Here is a 20,405-nt window from a genome sequence, read left to right on the forward strand (position 1 = left end):
TGTAATTTTTATATTCTAATATTGTCCAGCCATGTATCTATAATAATTTCTCAAACTGGATAAAATTGTTTTTTTTTTATACTTGAATGAATCTTAATATCCAATGTAATCTGAGTTTAAAAGTATATTACTCACAAAATATTTCAATTCTTTTCCAATTTTCGGATTTTGTATTTATGCATTAATGCATTTTATTTTCTTTGGTGGATTGGTATTTAATATTTCTTCTGATGAGTTACAAACAAAATAGATTCATTCGTTGATATATTAATTTAATGAATCGTTTCGCGCGACGAAGCAGTTGATCCTAAGATATTTAACTGACAACGGAATTTAAGGAATTAAATGTATCATGTCAAACATCATTAAATTTAATATATATATATATATATTCATGATTTCTTCATTTAATCATATAAATTAATATACGAAAATATACTTTTATGTGTACATTTTTAGTATTTACTCCAACAGTGCTCAATACATAAGTAGATCTAAGTAGTAAATTATAAAAATATATATGGCAATTAAGCTACACAGAATATTCTGCGTTTCATTCTCTTGAGAATTCGTCAGGCTTTTTCCAGGCATAATACATATATATATATATATATATACATATATATATATATGTATATATTTCATGTCTGTGTACGTATATATATATATATATATATATATATATATATATATATATATATATATATATATATATATGAATATATGTGTGGGTGTGTGATTTTAAATAAAACAGCTATTATTTGAGTTAGTAAGATCTGGAACGTTGATGTGTTTACTATTACATTGGTCTATATGCTATATATAGTACAAACACAAATATGTACACATGCACGCACACATGTATATTTGGAAAATTTTGAGAATATATAGTAATTAAGTTACATAGAATCCTTCGAGTTTCCGCCACGTAGTTAATTGTCAGACTTACCAAACCTGAGTGGACGGTGCTTGTACAGCACCGTCGGGTGGAGAGTTCGCAAAACTTGACTAACGCCCAGGACTGAATTCTATTCAGAGTAACTTCAATGCATCCAAGACCAGGGCGAACCACCAAGGGCGAGGACTTCGGTCGTGGATTTCAGATGGGAGCCCTGTAGGCGGTTGGCTGGCACACCTGTCTCCTACTGGCAGCTCATGCATCCCTACATTGTGCCCAGTTGTCTAGGCCCTGACTTGCCGCTGAATAAGCTGGTTTGGGACGAGAAAGTCAGGCTAGCTCTGCGCAAACCAGTTTCACTTTAAACAGACTCCCAGCCCATGTCATCCATCATCCCCTCTCACTTCCTCCAAGTTCTGTGGCTTTTGACGGGCAAAAAAGTGATAGGACCGGGCACACTGGAAGTCGTAGCTGCAAACCTGAACACAGTCAGCTCAATCCATAGGGTCGCTCTCCACTAACGGGAGCGGGAATGGAGTTCGGCAGCTGTCTGAGTGTCTGAGCACACATATTTTGGACAGCACTGCTCACGCACGTGGCACTGAGAACAGGCTAGAAAAGGTTCCCCAAACATTGTCGCGCTCCACTCTATCTTGGCTGGTTTATCGCGATCAGCGGGAACCCTAATAAGTCGGACGAAATATAGAAACAAAAAAATACCTATTAAGATTGCGACATGGAATGTTCTTACACTCTTGGACAAAAATAACTCAGACAGACCACAAAGATGCACTGCACTCATTACAGGTGAACATTGCTGCTCTAAGTGAAACAAGACTAGCAGGTGAAGGTGAAATAAATGAAAGAGGTCAGGGCTACACCTTCGTTTGGAGTGGCAAAGGACTTGAGGAGAGGTGTGAAGCAGGAGTTGTTGAGCGGTGAAAAATGTGCTTGTGAGTAAACTGGCTGTACCTCCAAAAGGAGTGAATGACCGTCTAATGACACCGAGACTCCCTCTCTCGAATAAAAATAAGTTTGCTACTTTAATCAGTGCATAAGCTTCTACGATGAAAAACCCTGATGACATCAAAGACAAGTTCTACGAAGACCTGAATAAAGTCATACGCAACACCAAATCAGGACAAGTGCATTACACTTGGTGATTTTAATGCAAAAGTAGTCTGTGACAGTGATGCCTGGGAATGTGTGATAGGAAGACATGGTATTTGATAATGTAATGGAAATGGTCTTCTTCTTCAACCCTGGTTTTATCATGGTCTGCTGATAACAAACACTGTTCGCAAAAGGACGCCATGGATGCACCCTCGCTCAAAGCACTGGAATCTAATTGATTATATCATCATCGGGAAATGGACAAGAGGGATATACGTATCATTAGGGCCATGTGTTGATCCGAGTGCTGGAAAGATCACCGTTCTATAGTGGCTAAGCTCAATCTGTATATCAAACCAAAGAGAAGATATCAAGGAAAGAAAGTAACAAAACGACTTAACGTCAACAAGTTGAAAATAAAAGAATGTCAAGAAATCTTTTTCAGAAAAATTGTGAGAGCGCCTTGAACCTGCTGGAATAGACAAGAAAAATGAAGAAACAGCATGGAAGACAATCCGCGAGATAGTGTGCAACACAGCCATAGAGTATCTAGAGCCAGTGTCAAGGAAACACAAGGACTGGTTTCATGAGAACTGCCCGGAGATTACCCAGTTGCAAGAGGAGACTAATTTTGCATACAAAGATCATATTGAAGCTCCATCCTCGAAACTAATGACGGACACACTGAAAAGTTTGTGTATCAATGCTCAGTTGAAGCTCAGATATATGCATGATTCTTGGCTTAGCAAGAAAGCAGACGAAATTCAAATTCATGCAGATAGGAAGGGCATGAAGAATTTCTATGATGGTATCAAGGAAATTTATGCTCCAACTCCACAAAAATCCTCACATCTCCTCAGTGCAGACGGATCCACTCTGCTCACTGACAAAGACCTAATCCTGAGAAGATTGGCGGATCATTTTAAAAGTGTACTAAACCGTCCATCTACCATCAGTGATGATTCTTTTATCCGACTCCTCAAATTACTATAAACGAGAAATTGGATTAACTCCTAAACATCGAAGAGACTTAGAAAGCAATCAACCCGATGTCCACTGGGAAAGCCCCTGGCTCAGATTCTATCCTAAATGAGACATATGAAGAGGGCGACAAGACCCTAACTTAAAAACTCCATCAGCTTTCCTAGATTATCTGGCATGGGAGGTACTTCCCCAATACTTCAAAGATGTCTCCATCATACATCTATACAAGCATAAAGGTAACCACCAGGCCTGCGATAAAAACCGGGGAATACCTCTGCTATTTATTGAAGGCAAGGTACTTGCTAGATTAATGCTGAACAGGCTAATAGTTCATCTGAGAAAAGACCTCTTTACGGAGAGTCAATGTGGATTTCGTAAGGATCGTGGTACTTCTGATATACTGTTTGTTGTCAGGAAGCTCAAAAAAAAAAGTACCAAGAAGAAAATGTAGACCTTTCCTCCACCTCTGTTGATCTGACCGAAGCATTTGACAATGTAAACAGAGACGGCTGCTGGAGAATAATGGCAAGTTATGAGTGTCAAAGAAAATTCTTTGCCATCATACGTCAGTTTCATGCTGGAATAATGGCGTGCAAGATCGTTTGGAGAACTCTGACCCTTTTGAAGTCACAAATAGAGTGAAACAGGGATGTGTTTTGGCTTCCACCCTGCTCGGCCTCATTCTCTGCAATGTTGACGGATACTTTTGGAAATTCTGATGTGGGCATTGGAATTAGGCATAGATTTGACGGGTCTATTGACAACCTCATGAGGCTACAAGCAAAATCTAGGGTTGAATCAGACACTGTAAATGATTTTAGTTTTGCTGATGACTGTGGCCTTAACGCTACCTCCGAGGCAGGTATGCAACACAGTGCAAATTTATTCTAAGAGGCTTGTGAAAATGTTGGTCTCACAATCAATAATAAGAAAACTGTGGTGATGCATCAGCTTGCTTCAGGAAAACCATATGCTGAAGCTTACATTTCTATCGGGAGAAAAAGACTCAATGCGTTTGACAAGTTCGCCTACCTTCGACATGAAGTCATTAACAGGGAAATCAACACCAAACTCGCTATAAGCAAGCGCTGTCTTTCACAGACTCCACAAGAATTTATGGGACAGAAGAAGCATCAAATCTCTGACAAGGATCAAAGTGTCTGCTATACTCCTTACACCTTAGTCTATAGATGTGAGTCCTAGACTGTCTATAAGCAACACGCTAGAAGATCAAATTAGTTCCACGCCACCAGACTGAAAAAACTGCTTAACATAGGCTGGCAGGAAAGGATACCAGACACAGAAATCCTCACTAGCGCTAGACTCCCAAGCGTCCCCACTATTCTGATGAAGGTTCAGCTTCGCTGGGCATTTCATGTAACCAGCATGCCAGACAACAGACTGCCGAAGAAGCTTCTGTTTTCTGAGCCTCAACATGGCAAGCGTTTCCATCGTAGCCAGAAAAACGATTTTACGACACTTTGAAGGTATCACTGATAGCCTTACATATTGATAGGTCATCATAGGAGCTGACAGCTTTAGAAAGAGCAAAGTGGCGGCCCGCTCTTCATGACGGTGCCTGCAAGTATGAAATCAACTAGAACGTAGCTGCGGAGAAGCGCATAAAGGACAGGGAAGACAAGTATTTGAAGCACTCGACATCTGCTAGGATTCCCTGTTCTAACTGCAGTCGAACTTTTATCAGCCATACCGCACTTACCGATGATGACTGCCCCAACCTACCTAACAGGATGATCAGATTGTCGTCCTAGTTCCGACGCACGAACATATAATCGTCAGGCTAGAGTGCATGAAATCCGTGTCATATATATATATATATATATATATATATATATATATATATATATATATATATATATATATATATACTGCATATCAAATTATTAACGAGGTTACATTCTTTTAAATATTTAAGGAACGAATGAATAAAAATCCATGAAACTTTGAGAGAATGCTTACGATACTATTTAGCTACTCCAGTCAGAAAATAAAAGGATGTAACGCAGGATTAGCGATTACGGCAGAAGATAGGAACATTTGTTGATTTCACTGTATCAAGTTATTAACGAGGTTGAGAAAAAACACAATACTTCCATAACTTTTTTATTGAAATAATTTTCAAACATTAAATGAACTAGGAAAAATGCTTAGAACACAATAACTACATAGCAATTTCTACGTTAACATAAGTAGTAGGGGATATGTGGTCCTTTTTTATAGATGAATTTGTAATAGACTTTGGTCCACAGAATTAGTCAGATTTGTGATTTCGTCAAATGCTATTCCTCGCGATACCCCTTTGAGAGCATCCCACAACTTATATGCTTTCTTAAATTGGCGTCCACTTGTATAGAGGCGTCACTTTATGATACACCAAAGGTTCTCAATTGCGTTAAAATCTGGTGAATTCGCAGACCACTCCATATTCCTTAGCCCAGAGAACCCTAGTTGATGCAAATACTCTTTGCTTTTGTTTGCTGCATGCAAGGGAGCATTATCCTGCATAAAAATAATGGTTCTTCTGTACGTCAACCTTTGCTCCTTCATCCATTCTTCAAAGTGCTTCTTTCAAAAAAGCTATGTAAGCATTTGCCGCCATTTTGACGCCTTCTGTGACTGTACATGGGCCAACTGAAGTACTTCCGATAATCCCAGCCCAGATCCTTATCCAACCTCCACCTTGTTGGCGCTTTGAACGCTATCTAGGACCCATCCCTTGCTCCAGCCATCTGGGGCATCAAGAGAGACACGCACTTCATCCGTGAACAAAATTTGGACAAATCCATCTTCAACTTTCACAAGAAACACTCGTCTAGTTGTAAACACTATCAATAATTCCCCCACTCTTTATCTGTGCCTAAACCTAAACGTAGATTCCATGAACAAAGCTTCTTTCTTAGAGCTGCACGCCTGTGGAATTGTCTTCCGTTTTCCTGCTTTCCGGCTGACTACAATATGGTTGTGTTCAAGTCTAACGTAAATAAGTTCTTGATGAGCCGTTCCATATAAGTTATCAAATTTACCAAATTTCCCTTACTAATGATTACTATATTCTCCAATTTCTACTGTACACTCTTTAACCCTTATCCTTGAGTGGCCTCTTGGCCTTGATAATGTGGTGATGCCTATGTAAAAAAAAATGTTGTCTTCTTCCCATTTCAATCGGTTTTGTATGTAATATTGCTTTAATGGAGGTTTGTTACAGGCTGAACACACTTTGCTACTTCCTTCAGAGGGCGACATCGAGTACTTTTTGAGACATTCTTCAATCCAGCTTGGTTAAAGACTTCTCGACTTGCCTGCCCAGGGTTCTTAACAACTTCAGGTTTAATTTGGAGTATAGTGCGGCGTGAAACAACTCTAGTTTTACCTTTATCAGCTCTTTCACGTAACTTTTTAGTGTTATTGACAAACATTTTCACAGTTTGATTGTACCTTCATATCATTTTCGATATTTCGAGGGTAGTTTTACCTTTTACCTTTTGCTAATTGTTCTGTAATAGTACTCTTTTCAGAACTACTGAACACCTTTACGGCCCATTTTATTGACGAAACAAACTGCCTTGTTAATAATTTGACACACTCAAAGACCGTGGATTCAGCGATTACGATGGCAAATCGATTACATTGCGCGGGACAGTACAAAAATTTAACGGTACGCGCAGCTAAGCATTGCCAATGTTTCCGAAGCTTTTGATACGAAACTACCGGTAAGTTTTTGAAACTGGTAAAAAAATGTTATCTCGTTAATAATTTGACACGGAGTGTATATATATATATATATATATATATATATATATATATATATATATATATATATATATATATATATATATATATGTGTATTTATATATATATATATATGTGTGTATTTATATATGTATATATATATACATATATTGACAGATATATATATACATAGATAGATAGATAGATAGATAAATAAACAGATATATATATATATATATATATATATATATATATATATATATATAGATGGATGGATGGATAGATAGATACGATTTATTGTTATTTCCGGTCGCAGATTTACTCAGAGATCGTTTAACTACTTCGATTTCCTGTTCTATTCTATTTTACACTAGTGTTAATGCGTCGAATTGATAGACGATTCTATCTGCGTGCTTGAGACACTTTTCTGCTTATTTAGTTTACAATTTTATTTTGGGGTATGGTTTTACTGAATTTTTGTTTATTAATATAATCACAGAATTAAAACGGATTGAGTTACATGTGTGAGGGTATACAGTCTAGTTAAACTCATTTCGTTTTCCTCCTACTAAAGCATTAAAGCGATGTAAAACCAAAATTCCTTGCTGAATAAAATCATTAACTGAAGTTAATATCCTGATTCGTTTCTGAGTATCCATCCGTTTTCTCTGATATTTAAATATGAATTAGATATGCCAGGCATTAAATCTATCACATGTCTGTCTTCTGAGGTTCGTGTTCAGTCACACCCTTGAATAACATGTCAATTATCTAACACCTTTAGAAGGCAAATAAAACATAATTTCAAACCGAAATATTTCGCCCATAAGCGATACATCACATTCTCATATTAACTGAAGTACCCGGCGTCGCGAGAATGTTTTGATATCTTTCAGCCCTCATGCATATTTTTTTATTTATTAAGTGTGATCTTAGTTCTTAATGATTTTTTAATTTATTAAGTGTAATCTTAATGATTTCTTTTTTATTTATTAAGTGTAATCTTAATTCATATATGACTTTTTTAGATCTCCCATTGAACATTATCTAGAAAAACATTAGTCATCCGGTCACCAATCGAATTTACCGTCTGGCCACATGAAAATTTGTGCGATTGAAGATCTTTATTAAATGTTATTAAACTAGTGTCAATGAAAAGGAGGCTATTTGAGTAAAATGTGCCGCAGACTGATTATCAAATTATGTCTCCTCATAATAATAATTTCCAGACCGGAAAAATGTAGTTTCGACGCAGTATTGCTGAAGTGCCGCATTTTTATATCACATTTTAAATGGAAAGAAATAATTCGGAACCGAATTAAACATTCAGTTCCCAAGGACAATAACTTATTTTATAGATAAACCAATTATTGCAGACTATAACTTTTTATTAGACCTATTGCACTGCTTTAAACCATAAGGTTAACTTATAGTAATATGATAATTAAATATTAATAATGTAAAGTTCTGTGGAGGATAATTTCCGAATACGATGTAAAAAGAATAGAATTATACTTAAAATATTATAATTACTTGACAAACTGTCGCTTGGCATTTCTACCGGCGCGGGGTGGATGAACATAAACTGTATAAATTTTATCGTTTTTGAGCAAATTCAAATTTTAGTAAATTTCATTTAAAAATAATGACCAAGAGAACTTCTGTTTAAATCGTTGCTTTCGTGTAAACTTTTATTGTTTGATATCATTCTCATGGTGGGTTTTGGATTGTACATGTCGACTTTTAATAATTTTCGGGTACGCTGGCAACGAATATTACAGTCAAAGTTTGGGGCTGATAAGTCGTTTACAAGATATGAAAATGGTTGATGCCCAATGTAGAAGCTAATATAATCCATGAATTCAATTTTGTTTTCACAAGCGAATAGTTAGTAATGCGCATGCGTGTACCTGAAGCAGACGACAAAGCAAATATTTTGCACCCCCTCCATTAAAAATGGAATATTTATGTCGAAACCATTTTATAACATAAGGAGGTTGGGATGTCTATTCCGAAAGCCGTTTCTACCATGAGGATGTTTCGGGTGTTTATTCTGAAAGCCATGTAGCATTCGCATTTCTAATTATTCGGTTGTGAAAAATGGCTACCAAGGATTACATAAGCTTTATCGTTTGATAACAAATCTTTTCATATCTACTAAACTAAATATATCAGCCTCGAATTTCACTGTAATTATCTTTGTCTGCATACCTGAAAACTTATAAACTCGACATTTTAAATAAGAACAGTGAGTTGTAGCTAATGTAAAAAAATACAGAAAAAATACCGAAAACAGATCAAATATTTGTAAAAAATATCATTGAAATTAATATTTGTTTATTGTTTTTTTTTTCAAAATTTAGTGATTATTTATATTTCATTAGTAAAGAAAATTTCTATTTTATATTAAAACAAACCGCTAATTCGTGTTGCCATATTTTTTCAAACAATATGAATTGAGTAATTGTGTAAAGAAAATTTTCTAAAAACAATAAACGCATTAGAAAACTTAAAAATTCTTGTTTGAAATTAATATTTGTTTATCTAATCGATTATTGAATAAAATAGAAAAATATATAGAGAGATGCCTCTGAGAAGTTATTTATATAAAACAGAGAAATTATTTAAATGGTCCCCCTCGCCAAACTTTCACAAGAATCACTCGTCTAGCCGAAAACACTATCAATAATTCCCTCCACTCTTTATCTGTGCCTAAACCTAAACGTAGATTCCATGAACAAAGCTTCTTTCTGAGAACTGCACGCCTGTGGAATTGTCTTCCGTTTTCCTGCTTTCCGGCTGACTACAATATCGTTGTGTTCAAGTCTGACGTATATAAATTCTTGATGAGCCGTTCCATATAAGTTATCAAATTTACCGAATTTTCATTACTAATGATTACTATATTGTCCAATTTCTACTGTACACTCTTTAACCCTTATCCTTGAGTGACCTCTTGGCTTTGATAATGTGGTGATGCCTGTGTAAAAAAAAGTAAAGGAAGAGCTGTTTGGATAAAAGAAATATAACGGTTATAGGTGTAATGATTTAATTTAAATAAAACATTACATTATTAAAATAAAGCTAGACTATAGATATTTCTAATTTTAGAATTTCAAGCAATATTTGTGTATAACTTGAAAAAAAGAAAGAAGAAAAGAAACACACTAACCTGACATTAGCTTAAGTAAGCTTTTCTATCAAAATCGAACTTACAATTTTTCCCCTAAATCTATTTTTAAAAAGTATGAATTGTTTCATTAAATTTTGTCCTTTTAGTAAGGGATTTCTGGAAAAAACATAATTGTCAAAAATAGTTATTGTTTTAAAAGATTGTAAAAAATATGAAAGAAATAAAAAAGGAAACTTTTATTTTCCCAATTTGTAAGTAAATTTTGATTTCGCTTGCTGAAAAAAAAACATAATTGTCAAAAATATTTATTGTCTTAAAAGATTAAAAAATGTTATGTGACCTGTAGTTTAAGAGTTTACTTGTTAAATATTCACACACACATACATCTACTGTTTTATTTATATAGATAGATTAGGAATAAAAATGGTTTTCAGTATATAGTCTGATTATATATGTTACTAAGATAACAAGGCCGATAGCCATTAGTCGCGTCTCTCGTCATCCACATACAATATATAAATATATATATATATATATATATATAAATATATATATATATTCATATATAGTAGTTATATATTTCTACGTATTTACTGTTTCGCTGTATCATCTATCATAAGCTGTACATATCTGAACAGTGATAAATGTATCTGTAACATTATTATATTCAATATTATGCCTAGAAAATCTAACTTTTGTTATGTGTCATAATAATATGTAAGTTTCCTATAGGCAAGTTGTTACTAAATTTTATTGTAAAAAGACAATGTTACAACTTGCTATTATTATGTATATTAAAGGAAATTCTTATGATTTTTTAGCCTTTTCAATTGTTTAACTGGGAGGAGTCCTCTGTTTTTTTGTGGATACAAGTGTAAAAATGAACCGATACAATTACCGTAAGAAATTCCTTGAATCATCATTGTAGCTCTGGACTACAAGGCATTTAAAACAATCGTCGTCCGTCGTTCAAGCAAGACTTAGATTTTGCTCATGGGGCGAAAAAAAATCAAAAGAATGTGTATCCCCCGTGCTTAAACAACATGATGAATTGCTAAACTAAGCTTAACTCAAATTAACTGATGGTTGACTAATCTGACATAACGGGATAATTTTGTATCGCGTATAAAAAATGCGTTTTTACATGTAAAGAACGTGGCTAAAATAAATGTCCAATGGTTTAAATAAATGATTTACAAGATGGTAAGGAATTTTATATATGAATTTAAATTACACATATATAGATATACATATGTGAATATATGTGCGAAGAAATATACGTGTACATTTTGAAAACAGTAATAGCATTTTAAAGTGCCTGAGTACATAACTATCATATATATATATATATATATATATATATATATATATATATATATATATATATACGTATATATTTCTTCTCGTGTTAAAACGTCTTTTTACACACAAGACGTTTCACTATTTCAAGTAATTGAAATGTAATTTGAACTGAAGCATTTTAACAAAATAGCAATCAAAACCGATCTGAAGATGACTTAAGACAATCAGGGGTAAGTTCTTAAAAATACACCAAATACACATAAATAACTACGGAAGTTTCCCGCAAAAATTTGAGCAAGACATTAGAATGACCGTTTGTAAAAAATGGAAATATTATAAACAAGATCATTAAGCAAAAATACCCCTTGCTATTTAATTATATATATATATATATATATATATGTGTGTGTGTGTGTGTGTGTGTGTGTGTGTATGTATGTATGTATAGCTTAGTGAGTTAGAAAAAGATAGTAAGCTCAATTCTATAGGAAGAGACTTATCGGAATAATATGAAACTCATTAAGTTTCATTGGAGCTCTCTCTCTCTCTCTCTCTCTCTCTCTCTCTCTCTATATATATATATATATATATATATATATATATATATATATATATATATACATATATATACATATATCATTAAAAGGGAAAAAATCTACGATATGAATTTTAAATTGAAATGGAGAAAATATGTTCTATATGTATACCAAGAGAGTTTTATTCAATTCAAACTTTTTAAATCCTTAATATCCGACAATAACTAATAGAAAAGACGAATAATCGAACATTTTGTTCACTTTCTATTTTATACTCACACACACGCACACACACGCAAACACATAGTCTCTTACACAGACAAATACATGTGTACACACACACACACACACACATATATATATATATATATATATATATATATATATATATATATATATATAGTTAGACTAGACCTTGTCCCTGATTGAATTTAGACTAACCGATATTCCACATTTAGAATACGTTTACTGTCTCGAAATCGGGTAAATTGACTTTGCTTAAAGTCGGACTGTTTCTTATTTGATAACCTTTTTTTCGATTATCGATGTGTGATATTTATCGGAGATATTTCAATAAAAAACATTTCTTAAAACAAGTACAGACTCATAAAACTGTTGTCAAAAAAAAAATAACATCGACCTCGTCGTTTCGGAGTACATAGGAAAGTAAGCCAATCACACATACACGTACACATTTACTTTATTTTTATACACGTAATATATAATGTAATCAATAATGTGTTTCGCTTAAGATCTGAAAAATGTATTGGCTATGATAGTTAAAAGAACCTCTCCATAGTCGAGTAGCACAATCAGTGATAGCCTTCGTACACAAGAAGTCTTTTGAGAAAACATATTGAAGCAAATAAAAGCAATAACACCGTTTTTCTTTCTCATAAAACCGTTATGGCCGGATGTTTAACCACCGCTGTGATACCTTCAACACCAGGTTGCGTTTTTGCCTGATAATATAATAATAAAAGAAAAATATAACTATTAGATAGACTCTCGTTTTGTTTATAATTCCTCTTTAAAACTCAATAAAAAGAATGCAATAATGTTAGGACATTTGTGGTGAGAACTTTTATTAGAATTTCTTTTATAATTTCTTCTATTGCTAAATTTTTAATTTCTGTTCATTACAAAGTCACTAAACGAATACATAACTGATGAAAAGTTTGTTGAATAAACTCAATATAGTAAAGACCTACGAAAAGGGGCGTGGTACAATTAAAACAAGCGACATTTTATGCTCCAGAATTTATTTTTCTACATAATCAATGATACTGTTTTCTGTGTATGGGCGTCCAAGTGCGCGTTTTGTCATACGACAGGAATGCCTAAAGTTATGCCTTTTATTTTATTTTTTCACTAAAGAACTTGAATAGCTACAAAAAGAGGAATGGTATAATAAACATTAGCAACTTTTTTGTGTTCCAGAGTTTATTTTTTTGTATAGTCTTCAGTATTTTAATGCACATTTGTCACAAATTCAATGAAACATCCCTGGATCTTAAAGACCTCAATGAAAAATATTGTTTCTTAGCATCTTACGCTTTCAATATCTGCAAGAGAGTGATGAATCGTTCAGGCATTTAATCGATGTGTTGCGTCGTCATGACAATTCAATTGCAATTTCTTTTGGTCCATTCAACGGAATGATAAAAATATGAGACATTGCTTTTAAAACGCTTCTCATCTCATAGATATCTATTACTATTGTAGATTTCGTATTAACCTATCTGTAAAACAAAACATTATGAATCAATTAAATATTCTCGAAATATCAGTTGGTTTACAGTATTTTAAAGAGTTTAAGGGGTCATTATATGGAAATAAACTATCATGTAATAATCTTTAAAAACACGAAAATTACATTGAAAATTATTCCTAGTCATTGAATATTAATTAAGTAACATTATTCGATTTTTTGTGGTAGTAAACCTATGAAGTTACGTCTTCAACGTAAGCTATTTTATTTTATTGTTTTACTTTTACACTGGAATAAATATTTTAAACGTAAGGTTTAGTCTCATCATATGTAGATTATTATCTTTTCAAATCGACATAAGAATGACATAAAACTGATCCTTAATGGGAATAATTTAATGTTTATGTAAAGAGGTAGTATAGTACGTGTTCCATTGTATGATCTGGTCAACACAGATGATGTATCATGTGATGCATTACCTTCTCTTTTTTGATGAGTTATTGAATTAACGCTTTCCATTGTTAAGTATCGTTGTGTAGTATATGTTCTGTTATGATATTTCCAAGACCCATAGGTTTCTATCAATTTGTTGTTTTAATACCTTATTGGAATACAACCTTCTATTCCAGTAGGTTCTTTCAAAGAACTGCTACGTTGTGAGATTCTCTTCCTGCTGACTCTGCGTTTACAATAACCAACTTTCGTTCTTTTTAGCTCCTTACATTAAGTGACTTCATGCCTTGTCTAGAGCGATTTCCATAAATATCTCTTGACTGGAGTGAGTAAAATAGTTGATTTTCGGGCATCCAAGAGAATGTCTCCACTCAGTAGAAACAAAATAAAAAAAGAAAAAGTGTAAATAAATAAGAATGAGTGTAGCGAAGAACAAATGGAAACGTTACATTTTAGTTTTGGTGAAAAAAGCGTGAAAAATCACTTACTCTATACCTTCTCGTATTTCTAATAAATTAGCAGCCGTGTATATCTGATATCGACTTAAATAGAAAATAACGAGATAGCTTGTAGATTTGAGAAGGTATACGTGTGGGGCTTAATTGCAAATTCATTTTCAGTTTAAACCCGCGAGATTCGTCGTCCGCCTGCGATTCGCCGCGCCCAAATTTTGTTGACGCCACTATTATCAGTCATCGTGCTCGCCTTGTTCACGTGGAATTTTCTTAGATGAGGTTAGGAGTTTATTTGGTTGCAACGTCACATGGGTGGCCGACTGCAGAATATTCTCTTGGAATAGATTGAGTGTTGACAATAGTACAAATTGTGTAAAAGATGTTAAACGGAAACCAAAATTGAAAAACAAATATTCATGTCACCAGTAATTAGATTAGTAAGCGTAATATTTGGGAAAAATTTCGAATAGGTAACATGGCAACAAACGAGAAAGGGGGGTCGGCGATATCAAATAAGAGTAGGGATAGTTAGAGAAAAATGAAAAAATAAAGGGTAAACGAACAGTTTCCCTCTGCATCACAGCTGTATTCTTGCAATAGTTGGATTCCTTTTGGCTAGTGCATGGTCAGATGGCGATACGAAACATCCCTCTCTGCACCTTTCATTATATCTATGACTCTTTGTTTGCACACACACACGCACACACACACACACACACACACACACACACACACACACACACACACACACACCCAGTGAATCACGTTCTGGTAAAATGAATAACCGCAGTAATTTCTGCTCCAAATCGAAACTCCAAATTTTTCACATTCTCTTTTACACGGAATCACAGATGTTCCTTTATTTCATCAAACCTTCACAATAAAGACGGACACGATATCAGCGCCATGTTACGAGTTGCATATTGTTCAGTGATATCTGTGGCTGCTTTTTAAGGTAACGTAAAACTTTGTAAATAGATTCTGCTTTTTCAACTAGGCTCCAACTGCTGTCCCATAGCCGCAATGTTGTATCCCTATGCCTGTTTTACAAGTCTTTTAATGAAATATGCCCTGATGGATTCACTACCCTCTTGACGTATATATACCTGACAAAGTTATTTAGCAACAAAATCACATTCTTTTGCTGCTGAGGCCCATAAATGCCAGAAAGCTTTCTAATTTAATAATTTATTTCCTCAAATATCGCCATTCATGTCCATGCTACCGGCTCCCCTGGCTGTATTAATATTTAGAAATCCAAAAGTAATGTAAGCTTACATCTAACTATTTTTCTTTGGAATGGCCCCCATTAGTAACCCCTTACGTCCAAGGTGCGTTATGCTTTCATATAACTCGCCAGAAAATTGTTTATAGGCAGGGATTTACAGATTTAATCGCGTTCAACATTTGATAAATATACTCACATATAAACTCAACCAGCTTTATAGAAAACGTTTAGATAACAAAGGGATAAAAAGTTTACAATTAAATTTTATTATGCTATCAGTTCAAAATAGAATACAATATTTAGGGATAGGGAAACCTCTTTAGGCCATGCCATTTCGAAGCGAAACGCTTTTCATCAGAAGAGGGGGATAAAGACATTATACAGAGAATAATATTTTAAAAGATAATATTGCCTTTATGGAATGAGGATCAAAGGTAAAACATGAAAAAGCCATAAAGGGCTATAGTAGCATAGATTGCTTATTATTGAAATATCATATACATACATATATATATATATATATATATATATATATATATATATATATATATACATATATATATATATAGTAAACCTCCTTTCATACGGCGCTCACCGGGAATCAAGACTTTTATTAAACAATGAACGTCTTAACATTTTTTACTTTTACTTTTTAATTTCTGTCATATTTATATCTTGAATGAAACCAAACAAATGAGATTTTCCAACACAAAATTCAAATTTCTTCGTCACTTGTAACCCTTGCCTCAAAACTGTTGTCGTCTCAATAAGAAATGAGTTAATGTCTGAAATGGCAGAAGTATGCAATTTTTCTCTCTAAATCTAATGATCAAGTTTAAATATTTCCTCGGCGTGTTTAATGTTCCATTTCGTATTCCATAATTAGAATTAAGATTTCCAAAAATGTTTTAATTAGAACAACGTGTTTTGAGACAAACTGTCTTTCAATATTCAAACACTAATATAAAGAGGTTTACTTAACTTCTGATACTAGGTCAGATATATCAGTAGATTTTAATCATCATGTCAAGATCTTTCGTCAGACCTTGTCTGAAGCACTTATATAGTTCGAATCGTAGCATGCTTCACTTCGAATATAGTATGTGAGGATTGTGCGATAGTCTGCACGTCGCTGCCACAAAGACACAGAGCGACTTGTACATAGCCCCACTTGAGGACCTTCGCTCGGGGCTGATTCAGAATCAGCAATTCTTTCCGAGATAGTGCAGAGCAAGCTCGGAAGTTTTCTTTCCATACTGGTAGAACCTCGATTTTGCCGTCTTTTATAGACTCATTCAATCAACTCAGGCAGAATAAACGCCGGTATTATCAAGTCTTAATGTATGGCCAGGGGATAGAAAACTACTCTCAGTTTAAGTGATGCATCGCTTAAAGATTGTACAACACCAATTTGAAATCGTGTTATTAAATATTCTTTCCGTTTCGCTTAAGCTCTTATTGACAGATGAAAAATTGCTAATAAATTATCTTGAATTAAATATAGCCACATACGCTAATACTCCAAAGAAAGTGCGTTCTATCTACAATAGATTACGTATTCCTAAGAGTGTCTTGTACCTCTACCTGCTTCTTGATTGTACTGATATGCAGAAGTAAACTGATATATTGCTGCTCAACTCCCTACATAGTGTCTCTGCACATCATGTACCAGGTAGTAGCCTGCTAAATCAAAATGGCACTATGCCCTTTTTGTGTGAAAGTGCAATTAACATATTCAATCTGATAACTCATTGTAATACATTTACAAGGATAACGAATTCTTCAGTCACAATCGATTCTAACCTTTCGTTTATTTCTATTTTTATCTAGTATTAAATAGAGAATGTTCACATCTGAGAAACAAATACTAACATCACCGTATTGGAACACCTTCTACTCTAGCTCAATTGCAATGGTTGTTGTAAATTGATACATTTATTTTAACGAAGAGCACTGACCTATTGTATTCTGGACTTTAGGAGACAAACCAGTTTCTTTGTCAGTGAGCGCTTACTTATAATAATTTCTAGTTAATTATAATGATAACGATGATAATAATGATGATGATAAAACTGTAATATATATTTTAAAAAACTAAAAGTGATAATATGAAAAATAAAATACATTTAGACAATTGAATAAGTCTTAGCTAAGAGGAAGTTGTTAGGAAGGTGGATAGACACAGGATGGCAGTACTTAGGAGGGTTGTGCAATAAGAAATGCCCATAACCCACTTACACTTGTCTGATCTAGATGAAATTTTGCATGTGCGATGATTTATATCTCTACGGGTTCTGTGGCAAATTACAGCTCTGAACTCATTTTGATTTCTGTTTTACATGTGTTTGAACTGAGTCAGGTTTGAAATGGAGTCTGTTGAATGTCGAGCAGTGATCCGGTTTTTTTTTATTTGAAAGGACGCACACCAAAGGAGACTTTTGATGAAATGAAATAAACTTATGGTGATAATGCCCCATCATATGACCTTGTCAAACGCCGGCATCGTGGATTCAAACATGGCCGGAAGTCTGTGGAAACAGCTCCCAGACCTGGTCGCCCTCCCCATTCTGCCATTGATGAGGAATCTGTCCGTCAATTTGAGGCTGCCATTTTGGAAGATCGGCGCATTACTATTCGCCATATAGCTCAAAATGTCAAGATTAGTACAGGGTATGTGGAAACTATCATTCATGACCATGTGCATATGCATAAGGTGTCTAACAGATGGATTCCCAGGTTGCTTCCACCATTCCAGAAGCGTGAACGCGTCGAGTGCTCGATGATGGGTTTGGAGATGTGCGAAGAAGATAAGTCAAAGTTTTTCAAAAGACTGATTACACAGGATGAAATCTGTGTCCGGCACTATGATCCAGAGACCAAAGCCCAGTCAATGCAGTGGAAGAACTTGGACTCACAACCTCCAAAGAAGGCAAAGGTGCAGCCCTCCGCTGGTAGGGCATGCTCACAGTCGTCTGGGACCAGGACGGAGTAGTGATAACAAATTTTCTAGCAAAGTCTACCACGATTACAGGAGCCTATTATACTTCACTTTTGAGGAAATTAAGGGAAGCTATCAAAATCAAGAGGCGGGGCAAGATCAGCAAAGATACCCTCTTCCTCCAAGACAACGCTTCGGTGCACAACTCGCCAGACCAGAAGCACGGGCGTGTGGTTATGAAATCTCACCCCATCCTCCCTACTCTCCTGACCTTGCACCCTCTGACTTACACCTCTTCCAAGCCATGAACTTGTTTTTGAATGGAAAGCTATTCCCAAATGATGCAGCCTTGATTTCTGAAGTCACGTCGTGGTTGGAGGACCAAGCTGGGGTGTTCTACACAAACTGTCTCCAGAGCTGCATCAAACGTTAGGAGAAATGCATAAATCTGGGTGATTTCTATGTAGAGAAAGACTAATAACTGTGCCAAGTTTCGTTGCTCTGCTTCTATGGGAAGTGGGTCAGGGACATTACGTATTGCACGCTCCTCGTATCAGTCTTCACTTAAAAAGTAAGAAAGAGGCCAAGCCGTTTAGGACGCTGTTTAGTACGTAAATTCTGTTTAGTACATAAATTCTGATAAAGACCAATGCGCGTTGATAGAGAGAAATAAATAATACTGGAAATTAGGGAACATTTGAGGAGACTGTTATCAGTGAGTAATATCGGAGGATTAACTGCCTGGGAACTCCTATGTAATAATAATAATAATAATAATAATAATAATAATAATAATAATAATAATAATAATAATAATAATAATAATAATTCAAAACTAATGATATTTAAATTTCAACAAGAGTCCATTTATTTAAATATTTAACTAATAATGTTGAGAGCTCATGTAAAAAACTATCGAGAAAACACAGAAAATGGAGGTTATACGACAGACATATTGTACGCTCGAACCGTAAGATGAATTAATTTGGGAAGTTGATCGACTCAATGGGATAATATAATTTATTTCTCCCTGTCTGAGCAACATTTGCTCAAGATGTCGTTTCATCTTGAAAATTCATATGGTAGTAACATTTTTATAGGTACAATTTTGGATTGGCACTTTGTCAAACATGATCAACTACTGATGTGCTGATTGTAATGTGGCATGAAATCAACATATATCTCAATATGGCGTTTGCTATATCCAAGGCAATTGTGAAGGTCTGGCAAAACTGGTTGCTACAAACTTGCTAGCTATGAAATATGTAGGGCTCTTCTCCTAACTCTCAAATCCTTTCTCCCTGTTTGAAACGTCTACGAAATGTCATTGTATTAACGTTTGCGTGTCTCGAAAATGTGTTCCTGATATTCATTAATGACCCGAGAAAATCATATTTTGGTATGATTTGTTCATGTCTATAAAGACAACATATTATGTAACGAAGAACTTCGGAAACGTTGGTAATATAACATATATCTGATTTCTTCTGATTCATTTGAAGCAAGTCATGAAATAGTAAAATAGCCGCACGATGTATTTTACATTTCTAAAACCAAGTTTCTCTGTTTTTAATCACTAACGGTCAGATAGTTTTCTTGTTTAAGCCAAAATAAATATCTGGACCTATTGTTTCTAAGATCAGCAGTCTGACTTTACACCTACAGTAAAAATGGAGAATTCATATCCAACGTGTTGCATATATAAGTGCTACAAACATGCATAATTACACCACCTATATAATCATATGCAACCAAGATTTTATATTCCAAAAATCGCGTAAATTGATCAAGTATGTTTTTTCATTTTAGAAAAAATATCAACATTCAGGATTTACAGCGATTTAAAAGTGTTTTTTTGAATATAACACAATTTTTTAATAGTCAAATTGAATTATCGCCCTTCG

This window comes from Euprymna scolopes, chromosome 5, assembly GCF_053919585.1.
Source record: "Euprymna scolopes isolate OS-2025 chromosome 5, ASM5391958v1, whole genome shotgun sequence".
NCBI lineage: Eukaryota > Metazoa > Mollusca > Cephalopoda > Sepiida > Sepiolidae > Euprymna > Euprymna scolopes.